At 35.5% G+C, this 27323-nt stretch overlaps 1 pseudogene; it reads left to right on the top strand.

Annotated features, from left to right (window-relative positions):
• Nucleotides 1-1372: 1372 nt before the first annotated feature.
• LOC123839113 (DNA primase small subunit-like) lies at nt 1373-27323 on the top strand (annotated as a pseudogene).

Raw genomic sequence — 27323 nt, 5'->3', positions numbered from 1 at the left:
GATTAGGGCCCGTCCTAATTCAGTGTTAAGTTACCTTAACTTGATTACTTAACTTGATTGTAACCATCCCATTTCCAAATAAAATCACATTCACATGTACCAGGGGTTAGGATTCAATATATCTTTTTTGGGGGACACAATTCAACCCACAATCCCAGGTTCTGCGCCACAGTGTTCTAATTCTCCCCAGATGGTTGAAAGTGCTCTAGCTCAAAACATCAGGAGACATTCAATTTAAATTGTCCATCAACTGCACTTTTCATAGTCTAAGGTGACTGTTCTTTCACTACCTTTTTGTTTGAATGCAGATATGCTTGGCTTTTGCTCTCAATATTGAAGCCAAAATAGTGAAGGAAAATTAAGGGAGGTATGCGAATCTGCCTCATGCATCATCTGCAAAATTGTCAGGTAAATTTGGACTCCAAAATTTTTGTTTTAGTGTTAGTGACTAGAAGCAGAATAAACATCGTTTGATTTGCAGTCAGCTTGCTACATTTGTGACATTACAGCAGTAGAAAAAATATTGTTGAGAAGCATAAACTAAGAAAATTTAATATGGAAGTCATTGATTTAGTCTTGGGAGAGACACTTTTTCAAACAATAAATGCATTTTATTGCTGCTTTTAACATTCACTACATTTTTCAGCAGTGTTGCCATATAAATATTAAAGATATCTTTAAAAGTAAATTATATGCAAATATATGGATATTAAACATCACATGATTGTAAAGCTATTAGATACTGTTTTTAAGTCTGCAGGAAAAGCTAATTTGGTCCTGACTTATTCACATTTTTGATATTTCAGTAAGGGTTCAGCTTAATTTTACCTTTGCTTTATGAGAAAATAATTTGCTAAGTATATTTATCTTATGAAGAAATTGCCCTGTTTATGTGACAAATTGTATACATATTTCTTGTAGCCTGGAAACATTTACATATGAATAATTGATATATTAATTATAAATCATTCTTAGCTGTTAGTTAAATCAAGTTTTCTAAGTTCCTCTTCCAGAGGAGACTGTCTAATTCAAAGCAGAGTATAGCATAGTAGAGGGTGTTATAAAAAAGCATTTCTATATAAGAAAAAGCTTTTTAATGCATAATGTTACTTATCAAATAGACCTGCCCTTTTTTTCAGTGAAATAACTTAGAATATGTTTCTTATACTAGATTTTATTCTTGATCATTAACTTGTTCATATTGAGATAGAAAGCAAAATTTGAGTGAGTTAATATTAAAGATTGATGGTTTCTATAAATAAGTGAAAGATGGACACCAAGGAATTTTTCTTATACATTGTGGAACTAAATATAATTTCATTTGTTATTAAAAGAATTAGGTACTTGTACAAGATTGCATTCTTTTAGCACAATGAGGGAACTGAAGATGTATATGTCTAACATGACTCAACAGGATTCAGGAGATGTGGGGAGTCTGGATGAATCTGTTACAAAAATTTACAAAAGAGAAATCTTAAGACATTTTAACTTTGTAATGAGTCCTCACAGAGTCAAAAGCTAGTGGTGGTTACTGGGAATAATGGAGAGAATTCATGCACTGAAGTGCCAGAAGTAAAACAGAGTTTATGGTTCAGGTATTGCAGAGAGAAGCAGAACAAATCAGAGACCTGAGGCTCAGACAAATTCCACTGAACACATGGTTACTATTTCACCTTCGCTTATTTCCATACCTGTGCATTAGGTAGCTTCAAGCCTCAAGATGTGCTTACACTCCTGAAAACCCTATTTGTTACCTAGGTATAGTAAGAAGTTTAAATTCTTGAATGCCCAGCTCAGAACATGGGAATAAAGAAAAGGAATTCGAAAATCTCTATGAAAGTTTTAGAAGACTCCTTATCTTCCACAATCATAAGACAGATAACCCTGAGCTTGAGGGTTACAAAGGGTTACAAAGTTGCAGTGCCAATTAAATGTAGCACTCCACCAGGCATGGTGTGCAAGACACTGGAACCGAGAATAGTGGGCCATTTTGGTAAAAACAGAGAGGACCAAGAAATTTGAATCCCTAAATTATCCTACACCTTCCTTAATTGTAAAAGCAGCCAATCCTTACCAGCATTACTGTCCATAAAATCTTTCGCTTCAGGCAGTTGCCTCAAGGATGCCTGTTTTGCACAAAGACCAGACCTCACCACTTCTTATTGCTTCTAGTCCCAAACAAGAGATTTTTATCCTACCATGCTCCAAATGGAGAAATAAAAGATCTACTCTGGAAAAAGATAGCCCTGATCCAAAAGAATTGCAGAAACTTGCTAATGTAAATATTAGCAAGGTGAGCATGTCTGGGGAAAGGGAAATATCCAGACCTTCCAGAAATATTAGATGTTGGCTCTGAATTGAAGCTAATCTTTAAAGACCCAAAACCCTGCTACGGTTCATGGCCAGAATAAGTGGCATTGGAAGTCAGTTTAAAGATGAAATTGTGGTGTGAGGCATCTCATCTCATGAGACATCTACTAAAGTCATGGCCACATGCTGTGGTTCTTTCTTTGGTTCTAGAATATATACTTAGTAACCGAAAGAATCCCTAGATTTGTTCCTGTGAAGTGAGGGTCACTATGGTAAGTGTGTCACGTGGAAGCCATTATATCACACCTGCACCAAGAGAGTAAATTAAAAGCAATGTCCTATCCCAGGAGATGGGCAGAAATCAAAGCAATTTTCAAATACCTAGAAGACTGCTGATGATTCTTACTGTTTCTCCCATTAATTTACCTTTGTGGTTGATACAAAAGCCAGAGAGACCTTGCAAAATAAATGATTAGATACTATTGCAAACTTAATCAGATCATTTTACCAATCACAACTGTGATGGGAAAACAGAGATTTTAGTGGATAAAACCAATACATCCCAACATACCTATTTTGCTTTATTTTTTTTAAGATTTTATTTATTTATTTGAGAGACAGAACAAGAGAGCATAAGCAGGGGGAGCGGCAGGCAGAGGGAGAGGGAGAAGCAGGCTCCCCGCTGAGAAGGGAGCCCAATGTGGGGCTCGATCCCAGGACCCTGGGATCATGACCTGAGCCAAAGACAGGCACTTAACCAACTGAGCCCTCCAGGTACTCCTATTTTGCTTTCTTTAATTCCTATCAACAGACATAAACATAAAACATCCTGACTGTTTTATCACAGGATATGTTGATTCATCTGCTCCTGGTCATCACATAATCCAGAGGGACCTTGACTGACCTGTTATTCCTCAACTATCAGGCTGGTTCATTTTATTGATGACATTATGCTGATTGGCCCTGGCTACAGGATGGGGCAAACTTTCTAGCTGCCTTAGTAAAACACAGGCATGCAAGAGGATATGGGATGAACCTTGCAAAAGTTAAGGAGCCCAACATATCTGTCCAGTATCTAGAAAAGAAAGGTATGCTGGAATACTCTTTCTAAAGTGAGAGACAATCTACACTATACCCTGTGAGAAAAGAGATACAATGTTCGCTTGGATTCTGATTCTTATCTTTATTACCTGCCATGTCCAATAGCACTGGAAATGTCAGTGAAACTTGGCAAGTTATAAGGGAACCCAGAGTAGGGTTTTAGACTAAGGACTCATCCTCTTCTGCACGGTTCTAGCATTGCTACTGTAACCTGGTAGAGACTGGCCCTGGGCATTAAGTGATTGATTTAAGTTAACTGTCCTTCATGACTGGGTATTATCTGATCAATAAATAATAAGTTGTACATAAGCAACAGCATCCCATGCTTAAATGAAAATATTTGTTAAAGAATGAACAAATGTTACTTTTTAAAAACATTTTTCAAGCATTTCATTTCCCTTTTACATTACCTTATTCTGATTGATACATTCCTTTAATTGAAAAGAAATTAGAAGGAAATCGTTAAGAATATTTAACTTTCTGAAGAGTGTAGAGACATCCTCAAATATCAACTCACATGGTACTGAAATAAAGAAATAGTCTAATGGCTCACCAGAGGGCAAAAGGTAATCCAAAAAATAACTGTGGGTTCCTTCAGGTGCCCTTTGCTATTCATTTCCTTCCCTTTAATAACAAATAATTATATATATGGAATTATATCTGGCAATATTTACCCACTCATTCATTATTCATTTAGATGATAAATAGAGAGCTAGAAATGATAGAGATAGAGAAAGTCTAAATCATAAACGGTGCAATAGATTTTAAATGAGTCCTTATGACATTGGATGTATAGGTTGATAAAGGAAATGCTTATAATTCCACTGATTCAGTGTCTTCATTTCTAAATAGGAGTAGCTTAATAATTCTAAAGGAAGATAAAAATATTAATGTGAGTTACTCATAAGCTTAATGAATTTTGTCCAAACCAAACAAGAATTTTTCTTAAAAATTGAACAAAAGTTTGTATTTACTGTCTTTATGATGATTAATTGGATTAATGAAGCTTAACAAATTTTAACAATATTTAAAACTATTTAATGGAATTCAAATTGATTTAACAATTTAAGTGTTCTGTCAACCATGATGAAAAGATGTTAAATGATCTCAAGTTAATTAGTTTTTGATGCTTAACCAGAATTATCTAGTCTTTTGAGCCTAAAAGCATAATGAGGATTTCAAAAAGTTTAGTTATTCCCAGCTTGGTTTAAGAAGGCTAAAGATACTAAGCCTCATTTAATGAGGCTTAACTAAGTTTAATGAAGCTTGAAAATTTTAATGAAGTTTAAGTTTTAATAAGATATGAGAACTCCCTCTTATTTAAAATTATGAAGATTTTTCTTTATATCTGGAAAGTACCTTAATTCCTAAGGCAATTATGAATACAACGAAAATCTATTGATAAATAAAGATGACCTCTAAAGGATACAATATGCTTTTTGGGCTGCAGAGGAAGGGCAATCAGAAAACTGAAATTGTGAGTATTGCAATAAAATAGCAGATAATAGATTCCTAGAATCTGACGGGGCCTTTTCTTCCATTTTATTTGATGTTCTACCCAAGGCAGGATCCCTCTATATACTATTCCCAAACTGCTGTCATTTAGCTGTAACGTTGAACAATCCCTGTGATAAGGCTACTACTCTAGAAAACATCACATCGGACTTTTAACTGACTATTTATAGATAACTAATTATTTTATATTGAGATGCAAAATGGTATTATGAAGCCAGCTTGGCTTACATTTGAATATTGACACCAACAGTTACCAACTGCATTTATACACATTGCTAGAAATAAAACATAATATTTAAATACGTACATTCTGGACTTACAACTGCCTGAGTTTATACTGCAACACCAATATAAGCAGACTAGCTGTGAAGCCTGAGGGAAGTCATTTAACCTCTCTGAGCCTTGATGACCCAAGAGGATTTATTTCTTCATAGAGTTGTTGTGTGGCAAGGTGTGGGCAATCGGTGAATCTGGATAAAGGATATTTGGGAATTCTCGTACTGTTCTCATATATTCTAAATGTTAGAAATCATTTCAAAATAAAATAAATATAATTAAAATTAAAATACACCTCTGTGAACATCAAATAGTTGAATTGTGTTTTTATTTTGTTTCAGCCTATTCTGTCCATCTCTAGCTATTCACTGGAGTATTTAATCCATTTAAAATTAATATAATTAAATGATTGATTAATATATGTTTTCTATTTTCTCCTCTGTTCTTTGTTCTTTTTATCCTCTTTTTCTCCACTTGGATTAACAGAGTACTTTTTTTTTTTTTTTAAGATTTTATTTATTTATTTGTCAGAGAGAAAGAGAGAACACACAAGCAGGAGAAGAACACAAGCAGGGGGAAGCAGCAGGCAGAAGGAGAAGCAGTCTCCCCGCTGAGCAAAGGGCCCGATGTAGGACCCTGGGATCATGACCTGAACCGAAGGCCAACACTTAACTGAATGAGCCAGCCAGGCATCCCTAACTGAGTACTTTCAAAATAATCCTTTTGGCATTTCATTTTATTCCCTCTGTCATTTTTATGAATACTTCTGTTTTAATGTTTTAGTGGTTGTTCTAAGGACTAAAATAGTATCCTTAATTTATCACAATCTTTCTTGAATTAATATTACACCAGTTTAGAAAATCAGCAAGGAGACAGTGGCTTTGAATGACACACTGGACCAGATGGATCTCATAGCTATATTTGAAACATTCCATTCTAAAACAGCAGAATACACATTCTTTTCAAGTGCGCATGAAACATTCTCCACAAAAGAAGTCTCAACAAATTCAAATGATTTAAGTCATACCATGCATCTTTTCCAACCACAGTGCTATGCAACTAGAAATCAACCACAAAACAAATAAACAACTGGAAAAAAACACAAATACACGAAGGTTAAATAACATGCCACTAAACAATGAATGGGCCAATCAAGAAATCAAAGAGGAAATAAAAAAATACATGTGGACAAATAAAACTGAAAACACAATGGTCCAAAATCTTTGGGATTCAGCGAAAACTGTTCTAAGAGGGAAGTTTATAGCAACACAGGCCTAATTCAAGAAACAAGAAAAACCTCAAATAAACAACTTAACCTTATACCTAAAGAAGCTAGAAAAAGAAGAATAAACAAAATCCAAAACCAGTAGGAGGAAGGAAATAATAAAGATTAGAGCAGAAATAAACAATATTTTAAAACAAAACAAAACAAAACAAAAACCACAATAGAACAGATCAGTGAAACCAGGAGCTGAGCTGCTTCTTAGAAAAGGTCAGCAAAATTGATAGACCTTTAGCAAGACCATAAATAAAAAAAAATTAAAAAGAAACAAAGATAGAAGGAAAGGAAAGGAAAGGAATAAAACAGAAAAAAGAAAGAGAAAAAGAGAGAGGACTCAAATAAAATCAGAAATGAAAGAGGAGAAATAATAACCAACACCACAGAAATACAAAGGATAAGAGAATATTATGAAAAAATGCATGCCAACAAATTAGACAAACTGGAAAGAACAGATAACTGCCTAGAAACATATAACCTCTGAAAACTGAATCAGGAAGAAATAGAAAATTTGAACAGACCAATTACCAGCAATGAATTGTATCAGTTATCAAAAAACTCCCAACAAACAAAAGTCCAGGACCAGACAGCTTCAAAGGTGAATCCTACCAAACATTTGAAGAAGAATTAATACCTATTTTTCTCAAACTATTCCAAAAGATAAAAGTAGGAAAACTTCCAAAGTTATTTGGTGAGGCTAGCATTATCCTGATACCAAAACCAGATAAAGACATTACAAAAAAAGGAAAACTACTGCCAGTATCTCTGATGAACGTAGATGCAAAAATCTTTAACAAAATATTAGCAAACAAAATCCAACAACACATTATAAAAAACCATTTGCCAAAATCAAGTGGGATTTATTCCTAGGTTGCCAGGTTGCTGGGGTGGTTCAATATTTGCAAATCAATCAGTGTGATACATCATCTCAACAAGAGAAAAGATTAAAGTCATTTAATTATTGCAATAAACACAGAAAAGGCATTTGACAAAGAACAACATTCATTCATGATAAAAACCATCAGCAAAGTAGGTTTAAGGAACATACCTCAGCATAATAAAAACTATATATGAAAAACCCACAGCTAACATCATACACAATGGTGATAAACTGAGACTTTTCCCCCTCAGATCAGGAACAATACAAAGATATCCACTCTCACCATTTTTATTCAACATAGTACTGGAAGTCCTAGCAACAGCAATCAGACAAGAAAAAGACACAGAGGGCATCCAAATTGGTAAGGAAGAAGTAAAACATTCACTATTTGCAGATGACATAATATTATATACATAGAAAACCCTAAATAAAAACTCTACCAAAAACCTATTAAACTGATAAATTAATTCCATAAGGTCAAAGGATACAAAATCAGTTGCTTTTCTATACACTAATAATGAATTAGCAGCAAGAGAAATGAAGAAAAAAATCCTACTTACAACTGAACCAAAAATAATAAAATAACTTAACCAAGGAGGTGAAAGACCTGTACTCTGAAAACTATAAAACATGGTTGCAAGAAATTGAGGACAACAAAAACAAATGGAAAGATATTCCATGTTCATGAACTGGAAGAAAATATTGTTAAAATGTTCATATTACCCAAAGCAATCTACAGATTTAATGCAATCTCTATCAAAATACCAGTAACATTTTTCATAGAACTAGAACAAAAATCCTAAAATTTGTTTATGGAGCCACAAAGGACCCTGAATAACCAAAGAAATCTTGAAAAAGAAGAACAAAACTAGAGGTATCACAATCCCAGATTTCAAGATATACCACAAAGCTGTAGTAATCAAAACAGTATGGGACTGGCACAAAAATAGACACCTAGATCAATGGAACAGAATAAAGAGCCCAGAAATAAACCCACACTTATATGGTCAATTAATCTTTGACAAAGAGGCAAGAATATTCAATGGAAAAAAGACAGTCTCTTCAAAAAGTGGTGTTGGGGAAGAAAACTGGATAGCTACATGCAAAAGAAAAACTGGACAATTTTCCTACACCATACACAAAAATAAACTCAAAATGGATTAAAGACCTAAATGGAAGACTCAAAACCATAAAAATCCTAGAAGAGAGCATAGGCCATAATTTTGCTGACATCAGCCATAAAAACATTTTTCTAGATATGTCTCCTGAAGCAAGGGAAACAAAACAAAAATAAACAATTGGAACTACATCAAAATAAAAAGCTTCTGCAGAGCAAAGGAAACAACGAACAAAACTAAAAGACAGCCTACTGAATGAGAGAAGATATTTGCAAATGACATATCTGATAAAGGGTTAGTATCCAAAATGTATAAAGAACTTACACAACTCAATGCACAAAAAAACCAAATAATCCAATTTAAAAATGGGCAGAAGACATGAATAGACATTTCTCCAAAGAAGACATATAGATGGCTAGCAGACACAGGAAAAGATGTTCAACACCCTAATCATCAGGGAAATGCAAATCAAAACCACAATGATATATCACCTCACACCTATCAGAATGGCTAAAATCAAAAACACAAGAAACAAATGTTCCCAGGATTTGGAGAAAAAGGAACCCTTGTGCACTGTTGGTGGGAAGGCAAACTGGTGCAGCCACTATGGAAAACAGTGGAAGTTCCTCAAAAAATTAAAAATAGAATTATTATATGATCCAATAATTCCACTACTGGTTATTTACGCAAAGAATATGAAAACACTAATTTAAAAAGATATATACATGCCTATGTCTACTGCAGTATTATTTACAATAGCCAAATTATGTAAGTGTCTATTGATAGATGAATGGCTAAGGAAGACGTGATATATTTAATGGAATATTACTCAGCCATAAGAAAGAACGAAATCTTGCCATTTGCAACAACGTGGATGGAGCTAGAGAGTATTATGCTAAGTGAAATAAGTCAGTTGAAAAAGACAAATAACTTATGATTTCACTCATATGTGGAATTTAAGAAACAAAACAAATGAACACAGGAAAAAGACAAGCCAGAAAACTATAGACTCCTAACTATGGAGAGAAAACATGGTTACCAGAGGGGAGGTGAGTAGGGGGATAGGTGAAATAGGTGATGGGGATTAAAAGTACATTTACCATGATGAGCACTGAGTAATACATAGAATTGTTATATCACTATATTGTACACCCAAAACTAGTATAACACTGTATGTTAACTACACTGGAATTAAAATAAAAAAAAAATATTCCAGTTTAGGTATAATATAAGATGGTTACAAAAGTAATGTTCCATGATACTCTATTGCTATCTTTTTATGCTATTGTTATGTCATTTATCACTACTTGTGATAAAACCCCACAACAAATGTTACTATTTGTTCTTTAAAGACACAATTTGTATTTTAAAGAAATTAAGAAAGAAAAAGTGTTTTAAAAGTACTTACTTATCATTTATAATGCTCTTCAGTGCTTCCTGTAGATTTACCTTTCCAACTTCTTTCTGTTTTTTAGACTGAAGAATTGCCTTTAGTTTCTTTCTTTCTTTCTTTTTTTTTTAAGATTGTATTGATTTATTTGAGAGGGAGAGGAAGAGCGTGCACGAGTGGGGGGGGTGCAGAGGTAGAGGGAGAAGCAGACTCCCCGCTGAGCAGGGAGCCCGCCCTGGGGCCCAGATCCCAAGACTATGGGATCATGGCCTGAGCTAGAACCAGATACTTAACGGACTGAGTCACCCAGATGCCCTGTCTTTAGCATTTCTTGTGATGTAGAACTTTTGGCCACCACAAGTTGTATTGCCTTTGGTTTATCTGGAAAATGTCTTTATTTAGCCTTTACTTTAGAAGGTTACTTTTGCTGCATATAAACCTATATTTATAGTTGCCTTTTTTGTTTGTTTTTTGAAGGAGCTGTGTTTGTTCGTTTGTTTTTTCTAAACGACTTTAAAGATATCATTCCATACCATCTGGCATGCTTTGTTTGTAATAAGAAGTCAGACACCAGATTTAACTTTTTCTGTACATAATATGACTTTTTTCTCTGGATGCTTTTAGAATTTATCATGAATTTCCAGTAGTATTACTCTGATGTACCTTAGTATGATTTTCTTGCATTATCCTGTCTGGAATTTGCTGAATATCTTAAATTTGTGAATTAATGTCTCTCATGAAATTTGGAAACTGTCTAATCACCATTTCTTTGAACATATTCTGTCCTGTTTTGTTGTTTCTCTCCTCGGGGACTCCAATATTAAAGTGCTTGGCACTAGATTGATTTGATTGATTTGTTGTGTTTTGTTTTGTTCTCTTGCTTTTTAGCCCTACCTTCACTGTACTTTTCTCAGCAAAGCTGGTAATGGTGTCGGACTGTGGAGACAATTGTTGGAACAAGCAAACTATTCTCTCATTTTGACTGTATTCAAGACCATAAGCGTTCCTGCGTGCCCCTATTTTAACCAATAGCTTACCTGGCCTCACCCCAGGGGGTCAATTTCTTATATTTTTTTGCCAGAGTTCCTCCTACTCCTGCCTGAACCAGACCAAACAGTTGGGTCACTACTCACATATGAATTGGTTCTCTTTCTGGGAATTGGTTCATCAGGACTTTCCTGCATCCACTGTTCTTCAGTAATCTCATAGATGAGTATGATTTTCTATTTTCCCTAGGTTTCCTTTTGTGTTACTCCAGGAGTGAAGGATGAGCATGTCTTTTCACATCCTAACTGGAAGTGAAATCCCCTGTCACCTGGCTCTAATGAAGTTGTAATCCATGGGATTTTTCTTTTGTTATCTTTGTTCTATTTGATTCTTTGCTGCTGCTATAATGGAGCTTATGGAAATTCTTTATGTAACTTTTAGGTCATACTATCTTGGTTCCTATTAAACTTGCACTTAAGGGCGCCTGGGTGGCTCAGTCGATAGGCCTCTGCCTTCGGCTCAGGTCATGATCTTAGAGTCCTGGGATAGAGCCCCATGTTGGGCTCCCTGCTCAGCGGGAAGCCTGCTTCTCCCTCTCCAGCTCCCCTTGCTTGTGTTCCCTCTCTCACTGTCTCTCTCTGTCAAATAAATAGATAAGATCTAAAACAAAACAAAACAAAACAGAACTTGCACTTAACCACTCTTGTTTTGATAAAGTTAGTCTACAGCAACAGAGACCAAGAAACCATGTTTTGGTTTACAGTTACAGTGATATTAACCAAGTTAAAAATTTTTTTTTTAAAAAGGAAATACATCTTTCAGAGAAATGTCCTTAATAAAGTCAGAGATTAATTTTTCTTTTAAATAACTTAAAATTAATTTTAATAATTTATTCATAGGCACTGCCAAGGACTGAACTCTTGATCTTCAGTTTACTTTTTACTTTTTTTATTTTTTTAAATTTTTTTTGACTAAACATTTGCATTTATTATTCTTTCTCACATAAACACTTTCCACCCCATTTTATCCATCCTGAGTATTCCTATGAGATGTCAGTTGATCTTTGAAATATAGGAAGAGATTGCCTTGAATTCTCCTGCACCTCAAAGTATGCCCTTTAAAAGTCTAAAACTTCCCTAACATTTTTTTAAATTTTATTATGTTATGTTAATCACCATACATCATTAGTTTTTGATGTACTGTTCCATGATTCATTGTTTGCGTATAACACCCAGTGCTCCATTCAGTATGTGCCCTCTTTAATACCCATCACCAGGCTAACCCATCCCCCCACTCCCCTCCCCTCTAGAACCCTCAGTTTGTTTCTCAGAGTCCATAGTCTCTCATGGATCGTCTCCCCCTCCGATTTCCCCCCCTTCATTTTTCCCTTCCTATTGTCTTCTCTTTTTTTTTAACATGTAATGTATTATTTGTTTCAGAGGTACAGGTCTGTGATTCAACAGTCTTACACAATTCACAGCGCTCACCATAGCACATACCCTCCCCAATGTCTATCACCCAGCTACCCCATCCCTCCCACCCCTCAGGAGTGATTGACTACTTTTTACTTTTTTTAAAAACAATGTCAACATCTATGAATATTCCATCTTCTAGTATATTGTCCAATGTCCATTATATCTAAGAGATTACCAACAGCAGTGTTACATTCCTGCCTTTAATATCTGATATTTCTCAGTGTTCCCCAATGTTGTTACCCTAATAATATGTACACATTTCCTACTAAGGAAGCAAATAGCCAAAAAACCCAAAAAAATAAAAGTAGTAATTTTGTGTTCTGTCTCTCTCTTTCTCTCCTTCTTATTTTTACATTGTTTATTCCAAATAGGAATTCTTTCTTGTTCTTGTGAAAATACCCTTAAAAGCATTCATTAACAGTGGGGGAATTCGGAGGGGGAGACAAACCATGAGAGACTATGGACTCTGAGAAACAAACTTAGGGTTTTAGAGGGGAGGGTGGTGGGGGGGATGGGTTAGCCCTGTGATGGGTATTAAGGAGGGCACATATTGAATGGAGCACTGGGTATTATACGCAAACAATGAATCATGGAACACTACATCAAAAACTAATGATGTAATGAATGGTGACTAACATAATAAAATAAAATTTTAAAAAAAGCATTCATTGGGCGCCTGGGTGGCTCAGTCGTTAAGCGTCGGCCTTCGGCTCAGGTCATGCTCTCAGGGTCCTGGGATCGAGCCCCGCATCGGGCTCCCTGCTCAGAGGGAAGCCTGCTTCTCCCTCTCCCACTCCCCCTGCTTGTGTTCCCTCTCTTGCTGTGTCTCTCTCTGTCAAATAAATAAAATATATATAAAAAAAAAAGATTGTTAGAAAAAAAAGCATTCATTAACATCTTCTTTAAGATTTATAGCTTTTAACTCTATTCTTGTGGGATATTTTTATTATGGTTATGTAAGACTTCTTACACATCATTTATAAATTCATATTTAAAAGTCTGAGCATATCAAAAAGCCCTGCTTGTAACCACAGTTTTCCTTTTCTTAGTTTAAATCTTTTGGATTTGACACACCTAAATCTTATGTTATTTTTTTCTAAATTATATTTTTAAATAAATTTTTCTTTAAACAAATTTTATTTTTAAGTGAATTAAATTTAAAATTTGTTAAATTTTATATTTAAAATGTATTATTGATTTGAATTATATTAACATTTGAAAATGACCATATGATCTTATCAACCCCATTACATTTAATCAAGTTATCAATCATATTAAATTCGATCAAGTTATAGGTTCTCCCACCAATTCATTGTCTTTTCTAGGATCAAATAATTCCTGAATCATAGGCCGAGGTTCTGAAAATCAAATCCTATTCTTTGGCTACTTAACTTATGTATTTATTTAATCTTCTAGAAGTCTCATCTCCATAAAAGAGATGAAAATATCATTAATTGTATCATTTTTGTCCTTGATTATTATCTATGAAAATGTAAATGATGGTAATTAGCACCAATTTGCAACAGCTCTTTATTAAGCACAATTTCCCTTAGGCAACTGTAGTAGTTCACTCAGACTTTGGCCAACTATACTAAAAATATTTCATTCACCTCTACTTTTTTGCTCCTAGTCACAGTTCCCAAAATAATTGTTATCAAACCATAAGGAAGTTTTGCTTTCTGTTGACAGTTTCAAGGAGAGTAACAAGAGATGATAGATTTAGAACAAAGAATAATTTAGAACAGATATCATATGAGAAACACAACCAGAAAAATCTACCAAACAACCATCTGACCATTTGATCTGCTGAAAGATCAGAGGCCCCAACCAGCACCCAAATATGTGCCTAACATCTTCATCTTAACAGCCTGAGCAGAATTATATTTCAAATAATTAATGCTATTTTCTCCATAATTTCTTACTCTTGTGCTCTGTATATAGTCTTAGGAACCTTGTCAGCCATGGAAGACTGGCAGATAAAGTAGGTGCTTGCAGAATTAATTTTTCCATTTCAAAATTAAGGATAAAACCCGAGCTAGAGGTAGGCAGGAGGGATTAGGATGGGATCACTGTCCTGTGTTATCTGGTTTCCAATAATTGAAATATATATAGAGAGAAAGTTGTTTTGTTTTCTTGTGAAAGTGTAGATCGTGTTACTCCACTCCATCTTAGTTGGAAGCTGTAGTCCCCTGTGAATTTTTTATTTGGAAACCACCCCATATTTATAGTGCATAATCACTTAAAAAGTACAAAAAAGAAGTAGCTATTGAATAATTTATATTTAAAATCTCAGACTGGTGAGACTTTTTACAAAGGAACCAGGCTTGATGTTTTATAAATGTAATAGTTTTCACACTGTGTTATAATCATTTCAAATTAATAGTCTCTAAGTAAGGTAGCAGTCCATCAGTAAAAAGGCCGTTTTCTGGATGGCCTTTGCTACTTTCGGTTGTTTCAGCTTTCAGCAGGAAGTCTTTATATTTTCAAGTGGAATACATTCCAGTGATGCTTTAAAAATAACAATATAGCACCTGTTAAAGTGTGGTCAAAAAGCTTTACCTTAAATCTGAAAAATAACTTAAAACTCCTTTGCATTCCCCTTTGCACACATCATTTTAAGTTTTTTTTTTTGTTGTTGTTGTTGTTTTAAAGATTTTTATTTATTTGACAGAGAGAGACATAGCTGGAGAAGGAACACAAGCAGGGGGAATGGGAGAGGGAGAAGCCGGCTTCCTGCCGAGCAAGGAGCCCGATGCAGGGCTCGATCCCAGGACCCTGGGACCATGACCTGAGCCAAAGCCCGACGCTTAACGACTGAGCCACCCAGGAGCCCCTCATTTTAAGTTTTAACTCTTGTGAATTACGCCTAAGATTTTGAGTATGGGATAATGGCAAATTTATATATTTTTAATGAAATATACAAAGTCACATATATACCAACATAACTGTTGTTAAATTCAGGCTTCTATAAAGCTAACTTAGAAGTCCACACCATATATAGTCAGCAATGATATTGAGTGTTACAGTTATGAATGGATAGGGCGATCATTTTGTCTTGTGATGGGAGTTTAATTCGATTGCCCATCAGAGCCACAGCTCAGACTTTATTAGTGAAGTATTTTTTTAAATAGTAGGAACACACGTATTCATATTTGTGAAAAGATAGAACAATGCTTATACTGTATTTTTAATTTGTAGGCATACTTCTCAAGCAGAAATTATCTATCCTTAATGGAGATAAACACAGATAAGTACATTATGTTTGTTTACAACCAGATTACATATTAATCAATTAATTTATATTCTAAAATCTCAGCTCTCGGTCTCATTCAATTTGTTGTACAATGAAGTTCTTGAATCTCTCTCCTATGCCTCTTTTTTTCAAGGTAATAAATCTCAAAGGTAAATCAAATTAAGTTCTCTAAGCTTTTTAATACCCTATTTGCAAACTGTTATCTTGTGTTATTGTGTACAGATAATATACTAGAAATAAAAGGAAAAATATGAACAGGGAATACCAATAAAATTAATTTTCCCAGGCCACAGAAACTAAGACCAATAAATCTACAATGAAGGGATTAAAAATGGTCAGCATCCACTGCTCTGTTATTCTCCATCACTTTTTGCCTTTCTGGTCAGTGCTTACACTATTTACACAGGACCATTTCCTCAGGCCCAGACTTCCGTACCACCTTTGAAAACTGCCAAGATGACACGGCCCTCAAAACAGTCCAACACTCTAAACTCCATTGTATAATATACTCAGACTCTCTAGATTTAAAGTAATGTTTCTCCTCTCCCATTTAGCATATAAATGCATAAAAGTAAAAAAAAAAATTGATTTGTCTACTATGTCTTAGGTTCAGATAGCATAGGTAAAGTCAAATTCAATTTACTTCAATTTTTATACATTTTGTGTTTTGTCCTATTGTTAAAATATCTTTGTAACTATGACATGAAAAATACAACATTTAAGCAAATTTTATGCTATGGATAATTCATATACAAGTTTTTCTGAAATATAAGAGAACAGATAATGAATTTAAGAATAGCATCGTCTTAGCATGAAAGAGTTAATTGCCAATGCTTGATTTCAGTTGCATTGGAAGATCCTGCTATTAAAGAGAAAAAGAAAACTTTTTAACCATGGGCTGATTCTTGATATTTCCACACTGAATGCCAGTCATATGGCTTAAACACCTGACCCTGCTTAAATGAATGTATTCTTGAGAGGAGTAAGAAATTCAACTTCTATCATATATTTATGCCTTATTATATATGGTTTATAAATCCTTGACTAGAAGAGTGGGAGTTCAGAATGTGAGAGAATTGAATAACTAAAAATTAGAAGAATATGGAAAGAATATGAAATGCAAGCACTCAGGGTGTTCAATGCCACTAATGTATACAATTGCTGATTCTGTATTTTTGCACTCTGTGCTTCTTACTAATATCCCATATTAAAAAGGATACTTGAGGAGAGGGGGGTGGGGGGATGGGTTAGCCTGGTGATGGGTATTAAAGAGGGCATGTTCTGCATGGAGCACTGGGTATTATATGCAAACAATGAATCATGGAACACTACATCAAAAACTAATGATGTAATATATGGTGATTAACATAACATAATAATAAAAAAATAAATTAAAAAAAATACTTAAATACAAGTAACCCCCACACCTCAAAAGTGTTTACAATATTTTTGGTGTTCTATATTTTACTTTGTCCTTTTCATGATTTATAAATTGCTATCATTTCAGTGGAATGTTTAAAGCAATAAAAATATTTTTATTTTTAGTAAAAAATAACCTAAAGCAAAGAAGGAAGCTCTAACCCCCATGCCAAAATTTGCACAGGGTGAGCAAAGGCACTTCAAGTATCAAACCTAATTTCTTTTATTTTCAAAAGAAAATTTAGAAAACATGGATTCAATGGTTTGCCAATTATAGTCAGAGGCAAATCTAAGATTAGGACAGAAATTTCCTAATTGCTCAGTCTCAGTAATTAGTGTACGTGGTATCATAAAAATCCTTCCATTCACTTCCCTCTAACGTTGCCTCCCATCTATTCATATCTTTGTCCTATGTTCTACATGTGCTCTCAGTGGAAATGTCAACAAAGTATTACTAACGTATGTAATCATAATTGAGGTTGTCAAATAACTCCTTAGGATTATTTGACAACCTTAGGAATTATTCTCCTAAATAATACTTGTATTTTTAATGACATTTGTTAGTCAAATATCTAAGCAGAGACAAAACATTGCAGTGAGAGGAGAGACTGGTATTTAGGAACTTACCCTATGGCTTCCATTGTCTACCAAACCATTCACTCACACTACTGTTAACAGGTATTTACTGAACATGTCCAAGTTAAGCTTCTAATCACAGACTTATCCCAAGATGCTTCACACCGGCACTAGGAGAAGGAGGGGGGTGGGTTTGATGGAATCTGTAGATACAGTGAGAATAAGAATAAATATAGCTTTTGCTTAAAGTTTGTTAAACCTTGATCTAATAACCAAATATAAAGCAGATTTTGAGCAATACGGGAGAACTATTAGATATCCCTAATATAATCCCAGAATTTTTATGGGAAGCTGCAAGGAGAAAGGGACAAAATCTGGGCCAGGTAATCAAGGCATAAAAAATTGTATGTCACTATTGATATATAATAATGTAGACAGACATGAAACTACTGGAAAAAGTTTAGGGAGAACTTAGGTCATCAAGACAAAATAAAGGGAATCATGGATGCCAAGTTCGAGCACACAAATGAGGGAGAGCCTTCAAATGTTATCTAGAGTATAAGGTCATAAGAAGAAAACCATACAACGTCATAGGCAAGAATAAACTGGGACTATGGAATGAAAAATAGGTACATGAAAGCCAGGAACATTGCCTTAGATCTGTCACAAACAGGAGTCCCAAGTGGGGTCATGTTGAAAGGGAACCCTTTCCATGCACAAGGCGTGAAGTAGGTAATTGTCTACCAAGCTTGATGTCAGATGCATGGGAAGGCCCTACTATATAAAACAAACAAACAAAAAAAAACCTCCTTTATCCATTGACTGGGTTTTGATTTAATATTTAACACCTCAAGCATTTGGCCTAAGGTTTTGATACTCCAAAGAAAAGAAATCTGTTGTCAATTCTTTTCACCTCAGCAAGGCAACATCAGGATTTATGGTGAAATCTCCAGTCTTCATAAACCTGAAACCTATAGGATTAGTAATCAAACTGTGGTTTACACACTGGTAGTTTCAACATAACTTTCTTCATATTTTTTTGGTACTGTATACATGCTCCTATCATTCTGAAAGTAACAGTGAACTAATAATTATGTGTACTCATGTTTTACTCATCTAATAGTCTCATTTAAAATCCATAGAGGAAGGCACTGTAACTTTTATTAATTCTTTTTTTTTTTTTTTAGATTTTATTTGAGAGAGAGAATGAGAGAGAGAGCACATGCGGGGGGAGGGTCAGAGGGAGAAGCAGACCCCCCACCGAGCAGGGAGCCCGATGCGGGACTCGATCCCGGGACTCCAGGATCATGACCTGAGCCGAAGGCAGTCGCTTAATTCTTTATCCTCGAAACTTAGTATGGAATCTAATATATGGTAGACATTTAGTATTAGTTGATCTGAAACTTTACTACAGGTAATTTTGTTCAAAAAAAGAAGTAATTTTCAGCATGTAAATCATATATTAATTCTCCTGATTGGCACACAGTCTGAAATGGTTTTTTTTTCTTTTAATTTAGGTAAGTTCCCCTCTCTGAATTGGCTGCCATGTTTTAAATTTCACCATCCTCACTACAGAATTAGTTAATGTTAAGAATCCAAATTATGTTTCTACTTCTGTCCAACTTATCCTTTGTCCTTGAATGTCACTTCTTTTTTCCTAGATCTAAATTCCAGATAATACTATTGATTCTTTTGTGTGTAATGCAGAGTGATGTCCTTTATCCACTTTCAGTAGGACATGCTGTTTGAAATGCTTTCTCCTAGTAAAGTAATATTTTCTGTTGCAATATTGAATGAGCTACCATAAATCCTTCCTCAAATATTGTTGTATAAACATATATATATTTAAAAATACATACACACAGGCTCTCACCTGTTCATCTTTCAAACCAATAGTTTCTATTTGGCTGTGGTTCTAGGAACAATTTGTATCTCTGGAGTAGAGTGAAGCCAAATGTTTTGTCTTTGTTCATTCAGTAAGATGACTAAAGCAAGTGAGTTCACAAAAAAATATAATTTATAAAGGTGTCTAAAGAAGGTTTTGAACGGGACGCCTGGGTGGCTCAGTTGGTTGGGTGGCTGCCTTTGGCTTAGGTCATGATCCCAGAGTTCTGGGATCAGTCCTGCATCAGGCTCCTCACTCAGCAGGGAGTCCGTTTCTCCCTCTGCCTGCCATTTCCCCTCCTTGTGCTCTTTCTCTCTGACAAATAAATAAAATAAAATCTTAAAAAAAAAAAAAAAAGAAGGTTTTGAACAATTATAACATTTTATCAAGACACCAAAACTCTTTGCCAGGGAGTTCTTAGATTCATGTAATAGTTTATTCAACACTCATAAATATTTCTCTTTTGTCACTGCATTATAATAAGATATTTTGATGTGAGAAAATTTAGATGAAGTCAGATATGGCATGGTTGATCTTATTTCAATCAGCCTATGCTCTGGCTTTTTTTAAAACTCCCTTTTCTCTGAATAATACACTTCCCCTTCTTTGGAATATTTATTAGTAGTTAGAAACTAACTCATTTCTGCCTGTACAGACCACATCCTTAGATCCTTGGATGCTCTCAGTTTCTTCTGAATAAGTAGCCTACTCCATGACCTTGCCACCTGCCACAGCCAAATGAAGTAGGTGGACAGTCAACTAAAACAGGGTCAATGGGAATTTGTCTCCAAGGACTGCAGAGTTGTTACCCAGAGAGATTAGAGGTGCAGTCCCTGCATTGAAAGAGTCTAATGTGGCCGTCACTGGACTGACATGAGCAACTGGAACAAAGAAATTTGATGTGCCAGGAGAAAGATGAAAGAAGCTGACCCACAAGGAGAAGTAGAGATGAGAGAAAATATGAACCCAGAAAGAGAGACAGAGAGCAAGAAACTGAGATAATAGTTTTCTTAATGTCTGATTATCTTATATCCTGGTTCTTATTCCCATGACTAAATCCTATCTGACCTTTACTAGAAATTAGGAAAATTTTCTAAGTATAAATGTTCTTCCTCACCAGCATAGAATTCAAGCTCATGTTTGCACTTCCAAACTAAGACTATACAGGTCTCATAGTAAGTAGTAAAAAAAAAAAAGGCGGGGGGGGGGGGATATTGACTAAAATACAAAGGCCATTTGTTTAGATACTTTTGTTCCAAGAAATCAAATAGATAATCTTTAACTCTCATATCTGATATAATCATCACTGAGAGAGTCCCTGATATAGGAAAAGCATTGGGTCAATGATTTTACATTATCTCATTTTATCCTCCAATAAACCTAGGAGTTATGTGTTATTTCCAGTATTTCACAGATGATGAAACTGAGACTTCAACTTTCCTAAGGTCACAGAGGCACTAAGTGGTGAAGACAGAATACAAATTCAGGTCTCTGACTCTGATCCCGTGTTCTTTTTATATATAATTCATGTGAACTTGGTCAGCTTTGTTTCTATGTATCTAGTTTATGATTAGATTATTCTTTAAGTATAATTTCAGATTAAAACACTAAGCTAAAGACTACTAAAATGGCTTAGAAGGTTTGTAATTATATTATTTGTTACTTATTGCTTGTCAAATTAAGTGAAAGAATTTCAAAATTAAGGGACATGAAATCAGAGATAGCTAATGGCTAAAGACCGAAAGAGGACTAAATCAGCCAAATGCAATTTAATCTAATATAGGAATTTATTTTGATTGTGCCTTTTAGGGAGTAAAATGGTATCTTTTTACTATCTTTAATTCCAACAGTACTACCTTTTATGAAGATAAAGTTGGCAACTTTTTTGTTGAAAAAGTATGTACTTTGTATTCTCTAAACATGTTAGACACGAATGAATAAATAAATACCCTTATGACAAATATCTGAAAAAGATGATTCATAGAAATGAATATTTTAACAGCATTGTTATAAAAACTCACATAACAAGTAGCTACTACACATTTGAGAAGATATTTCTTATTAATTTAAAATAGATTTCTCTCTCTGTGACCAAAATATTCATGCAAAATTATAAGTACTACATTATTTTTAATGCACTTTCAAAATTTTATATTTTGACAAGGGTTGGTGTGACATTGTACTTTCCAGTGAAAAGATTATCCCAAATTAATGACTCAGATAAAGCATATGCAACCCCAAGTTTTATTTTTACAAAATAAATCCATGAAAATAAGTTTGACTAAGCTACTAAAAATAAGTCTCTCTTTATAAGCAATACCATTTGCAAATACCCTTTTGCTAGTATGTCATCAAAAGACAAAAAAGTGACTTAACTCTTCTAAAAGTTATATCATTTTAAACTTTAAAAATCTTGACCAGCAACTAGCAGATTAAAAATAATTTGTACAAATTTAGGAAAATAATTTTTGAAACATCACTCTCATGAAAGATTTTAGAATGGAGACTAAAATATAGTTATACATTTAAGACTTTGAGGAAAGAATTTCTTTCAGATGATGAAAAGAATCTCTTCAGTGTTACTTTAAGCTTTACGTGATTTTGTTTTGTTTTGTTTTAATGAAAAAGAAGACTGAGACACCAGACACAGTTCACTGAGACAGTTCCATACATTAAGCAAAAATATCAATTATAGAGAAAGTCTGGAAAAGGAGAATTTTTAAAGTAAAGCAATCCTTAAAAATAAGATAAATGTCTATGGAACCAGCGATGAAATATCAGATGTGAAAAACAGAAAGCAGGGTTGAAACTTCAGGTGTTTGGGCTTTGTGTCCAGCAACAGGCACAATAGATGGGGGAAACAGAGATTTAAAATGCCTCAGTGAGGTAGACACTGAATCTGGGTTCAGTGTGGATCCAGGCCTATGAATGGGGAGCAAAGAAAAGCTATAATTTTCCCAAGCAAATGACTTATATAAAGAGGCATACCTAAGAATATGAGGGAGGGGCGCCTGGGTGGCTCAGGCGTTAAGCGTCTGCCTTCAGCTCCGGTCATGATCCCAGGGTCCTGGGATCGAGCCCCGCATCGGGCTCCCTGCTCAGAGGGAAGCCTGCTTCTCCTTCTCCCACTTCGCTGCTTGTGTTCCCTCTCTTGCTGTGTCTCTCTCTGTCAAATAAATAAATAAAATCTTAAAAAAAAAAAAAAAAGAATATGAGGGAAAAAAACAAACAGAAAAATCTTCCCATTAAGATCAGGTACCAAGCCACTTGCTAGGCCATGACTTAATCTGAGGTTTCCCCACTAACCCCAGAAGATGTAAGTGCTAAGCTGACAATAAAATATCTGGTTATATACACAGGATTATAAACACCAAATTGAGACACCCAAAACCAGACAAGAGGAGCACAGAGAGGGAAGGAAGGGGAGACAAATGCCATCATAGCTGGGCCTACAAACCAAAATTCCAAAACCAATGAGGAAAAGAATGATAAGAGCAATAGATTAAAAAATCAAAATTCACAAGATGGTCACTTCGGATACAATACAAAATAGTGTATCTGAGATGACCTTAAGATAAGTAATTTTGCAGATTCTCAAAAGCACAGGAAAAAGGTAAACATGAAACAAAGATCAGGACAATATGAAAAACAACTAATTCTAAATATCAGGTATTAAAAATGTAATTATTGAAATTAAAAATTTAACAGATTTTTTTTTAGGTTGAAAAGGAACACAGTCAAAGAAAGTATTATTTTCTTTTTTATCTTAAAAAAATGCACAGCAAACATAGATGAGCTAGTAAGATAAAGAGTGAAAACACAAAAAAGAAGTTCAGAAATAGATGTCAAATGACTGATTTAGTGAGAGGATCTAATGTATCTCTAACAGGAATGCATGAGAAAGACACTGAGGAAGTGTTGGAGAAACAATACCAAAGAGGTAAGGCTGAGAATATTCTAGTACAATTGGAAGACATGAATCTTCAGTTGGAAAGCACACTTGGAAGAACAAGCAAGATAAACAAGAATCACTGTGTCAATGCATTGTAGTGACATAATGGTAGTTGTACAGTATTAGATAATATTAACAATAAATAGTACATGAATGAGTAATGAAAGATTTTCACATTTAGAAATATCTGGGAGGGGGGTTCCCTTCTCCCTAGGAGGCCCAATAAATTAAGATGTTCCATATGTTCATTTTTCAAAGTATTAAATAAAACATTCAGAATTCCCAGTAGTAAACATCAAATGTTAAGGTTTTTTTTTTTTTTCTTCCTTTCTTTCCATTTTATTGTTTTGATTTTCTATTGGAGCTCAGTTTGAAAGAGTTGTTAATTACACTTTTAAATTAAAAAGCACATTGCCATCATATATCACTGCCTGTCCTCTTTCTTCTTATTTTTGCCTTTATTTCATGATCACTATTCTTATTCCCTTCATCCCATTGCTAATGTGCTTGATTTTGCCCTTAAATATAACCTCATACAAGTTCACAGCTGGAAAGGAATTTTGCTTCTGATGAATCATACCTTGAGTCTCACTCATGTCTGATTTTGATATTTATATGAGACTTTGGACTTTGACTTTAGAATTGATGCTGGAAAGAGTTTAGAATTTAGGGGCTGCTGGGATGGCATGCATGCATTTTGTAAATGAGAATGGCATTAATGTTGTATAGCCAGGAGTGGAATGGTATGGACTGAATTATGTCCCTCCAGAATTCATATGTTGAAGCCCTAACGCCCAATGTGATGGCAACTGGAGATGGAGCCTTGGGGAGATAAACAGATTCCAAAGAAATCATGAAGGTGTGACCCTCCTGTTGGGATTAGTGCATTGTAAGAGGCACCAAAGAGCATGCTTCCTCTCTCCACCATGTAAGAATACAGTGAAAAGCCTTCTGGAAGCCAGGAAGAGAGCCCTTACCAAAAAACTGAATCTTGATCTTGGACTTACCAACCTCCAGAAATGTGAGAAATAAATCTCTGTTAAGGCACCCAGTCTACGGTATTCTATTTTGACAGCCAGAGCTGATTAATAACAAATATTTTTTCCAAGTTTCTTTGTATTTCTTTATTTATAATAATTTTTGTTTTTCATTTTTCTTTCCTGCCCTGCACTTGACAGATCCAATTTCTTTTGATGGTTTTAAATTCATTCATTCTTCAATTTTTTTTTTTTTTTTTTGGTCCAGTCAGTACTCTACCCCTTACTATTTTCTTTTTTTCTTTCCTCTTTCGTTTCTTCCTCCCTTCCTCCCTCCCTCCTTTTTTCTTTCTTTCTTTCTTTTTCTTTCTTTCTTTCTTTCTTTCTTTCTTTCTTTCTTTCTTTCTTCCTTCCTTCCTTCCTTCCTTCCTTCCTTCCTTCCTTCCTTCCTTTCTTTCTTTCTTTCTTTCTTTCTTTTCTTCTTTTTCTCTTTCAATTCAACAATATCTCTGTCTTCCTGAAAGGCATGGTAAATATTTTAATACATTTTATCTTCCTGGGGTCCCTGAGACCTTCCATGGCTTTCTCCCACAGCAAGTTCTTTTCTTCACTAGACTTAAAAAAATGCATTCCAGTCTAAGAAAGAAAAAATAAACCTTAATTTCTTAAAGAAGATATAGGAGAATATACTTACGATCTTAGGATAGGGAAAAATATTCTTAAACCAGATCCTCTCCAAAAAAAATGTAATACTAACTTTTTGCATTGTGCCAAATAGGCAGTGAACAGGGGGGTCAAATACCAATTGACTGGTTTCTTTTTCTCACTATTTTGAAATTCAGATTACTAGTTCTGAAAGAATCAAATGCAGTTTTACTCGGAGAGAAATCACGTCTTATTTTGGTAAATTTCTGAACCCTTTTGGCCCTTAAGATTTGCAGACTAATAAGCAAATTTTGAACTCCATCTAAGGTTAATTCATACTCTACGGAGCTCAGACTCCCCGCAGCAGTTAACACCTAAGCAGGGCAGGCAAATAGGCTTGATACTTGCCCCTGTGTTTCCAACCTCCTTCTTTTCCTCAGGGACACACAGGTTTTTGCAGCGCGCAATTTGCAATGAATTAAAAATCGCTCTGGGAGCTTCCAGGTTGGTGAACACGTGGAGACGGGGGCAGAGCCGTGCTCCTGGAGAGAGCATGGACCCTCTCCCCCCCGTTCTCTTGCCCTGGTACTTTGTATCTCTTCCTCTGCGTGTTCATTCTCAGTCGGCTCAAAAGCTCACCTTTCCACAGAGGTTCCTCTTTCTGAAATGCGCGCAGCCTCCTCGCGTCCAGCTGAGCAGTGAACCCAGAGATGATGGGCCGAGACCGCGGGAGCCCCTGCGGTGCCCAGACCAACCCCCAAGTGGGAGCTACAATTTCCAGCGGCCCCTGCAGAGGGCGCCAGCCCGCGCCGCGCTGTTCCCGCCAGTTCCCGTGGTGGTGATCGAGTCCCGCGCTCTACGCAGGCGGAGACGTTTGACCGCCTGAGCTGCCCCAGCAGCTTCAGCTTTACTACCTGTGCCGGCTGAACGATGGCGGAGTGATAAAAAAAAAAAAAAATGGCTTTCACACGGTGAGTTTTCATTCATTCTGCAAGATGACATTTACATTTGCTACCAGTCCTTCAACACCCAAAGTGATCTAGAAAGGAGATGCACGAAGTGCGCGGGATATTCCCACAGACCCAATCAGCGTAGTAACAGTGAAGCCCGGAGCTTCCCAGGCTCGGGATAAAGAACTCAGGTTTGACATTGATATCATAGGCTATGACAGTGTGTTAGATGTTCTGGTTCTGCAGACATGTTCTGAGTCTCAGACCCTCAGGATGATGGCCATTATGCATCATCGACTGAGCATTGAAGGAGGGCTTTGGATTTAAGCATCATCTCTAGATATCTTCTGGAAGGAGGGGTGTTCCTTGTTGGGTCTGTGATAAGTCAGGAAATTGTCCTCCGCAGTACATTCTGGGATACTTGACTGTTAGTCTTGTGAAGGGTGGTGAAGATGTTAAGAGCAAAGTTCACCTAGTCAAAGAATTCACCTTTGGTATAAACATAATTTTAAAGATTTTTTTTTTTTTTAAGATTTTATTTATTTATTTGACAGAGAGAGATAGCGAGAGCAGGAACACAAGCAGGGGGAGTGGGAGAGGGAGAGGCAGGCTTCCCGCTGAGCAGGGAGCCCGATGCGGGGCTCGATCCCAGGACCCTGGGATCATGACCTGAGCCGAAGGCAGACGCTTAACGACTGAGCCACCCAGGCGCCCAACATAATTTTAAAATACGTCGAAAAATATGCCTTGGTTGATCAATATATTCTTGAAAATAAAGAAAGCTAGGATAAGATTTTAGCCCTTGCCCTTGAGACAATTCATGAGGAACTTCCAACAAATGTTCCGAAAGCATCACAGTTCACTTCAGCATTGGGAGCATTTCAAGACGGTAGCCAGCAGATGTCAGAATAACAAAAAAATGACAAATGTGGACCCAGGCTTGAGTGGGAGATCACGCCCCGACCCTGTTTTCCATGGCTGGATATCAATGTTAGCAAAGAATCCATCTTTTACTGAAGAGTTCTCTTAATATTCACACTAAAATAGGTTGCATTTCTGTGCCTATTGATTTACAGAAAGTAGATCAGTTTGATCCCTTTGCTGTTCTAAACACAGTCCCCATCTGCCACGAAATGGGTAACATTTCCACTAATGAAGAAGAAAAAGAGGAGAATGAAAACTGAATCTGATATCAAACATAGAATCAGAAATTATAAGAAGTCCTTTCTAGCTCCCAAGATGGAAGTTTTCAAACAGTTTCGTGAAAACCTGGGTAGGTCCTGAAAAGGTTAAGTTCTCAAGAAGAATGATTTACAAAAAGACTTCCGAAGATAA

This window comes from Mirounga angustirostris, unplaced genomic scaffold (genome assembly GCF_029215605.1).
Source record: "Mirounga angustirostris isolate CCGP_5_RB_7025 unplaced genomic scaffold, mMirAng1.0.hap1 SCAF_3, whole genome shotgun sequence".
In the NCBI taxonomy this organism is placed as follows: domain Eukaryota; kingdom Metazoa; phylum Chordata; class Mammalia; order Carnivora; family Phocidae; genus Mirounga; species Mirounga angustirostris.
The sequence above is the reverse complement of the archived record's forward strand: the minus strand, read 5'-3'. Positions and strand labels throughout refer to the sequence as shown.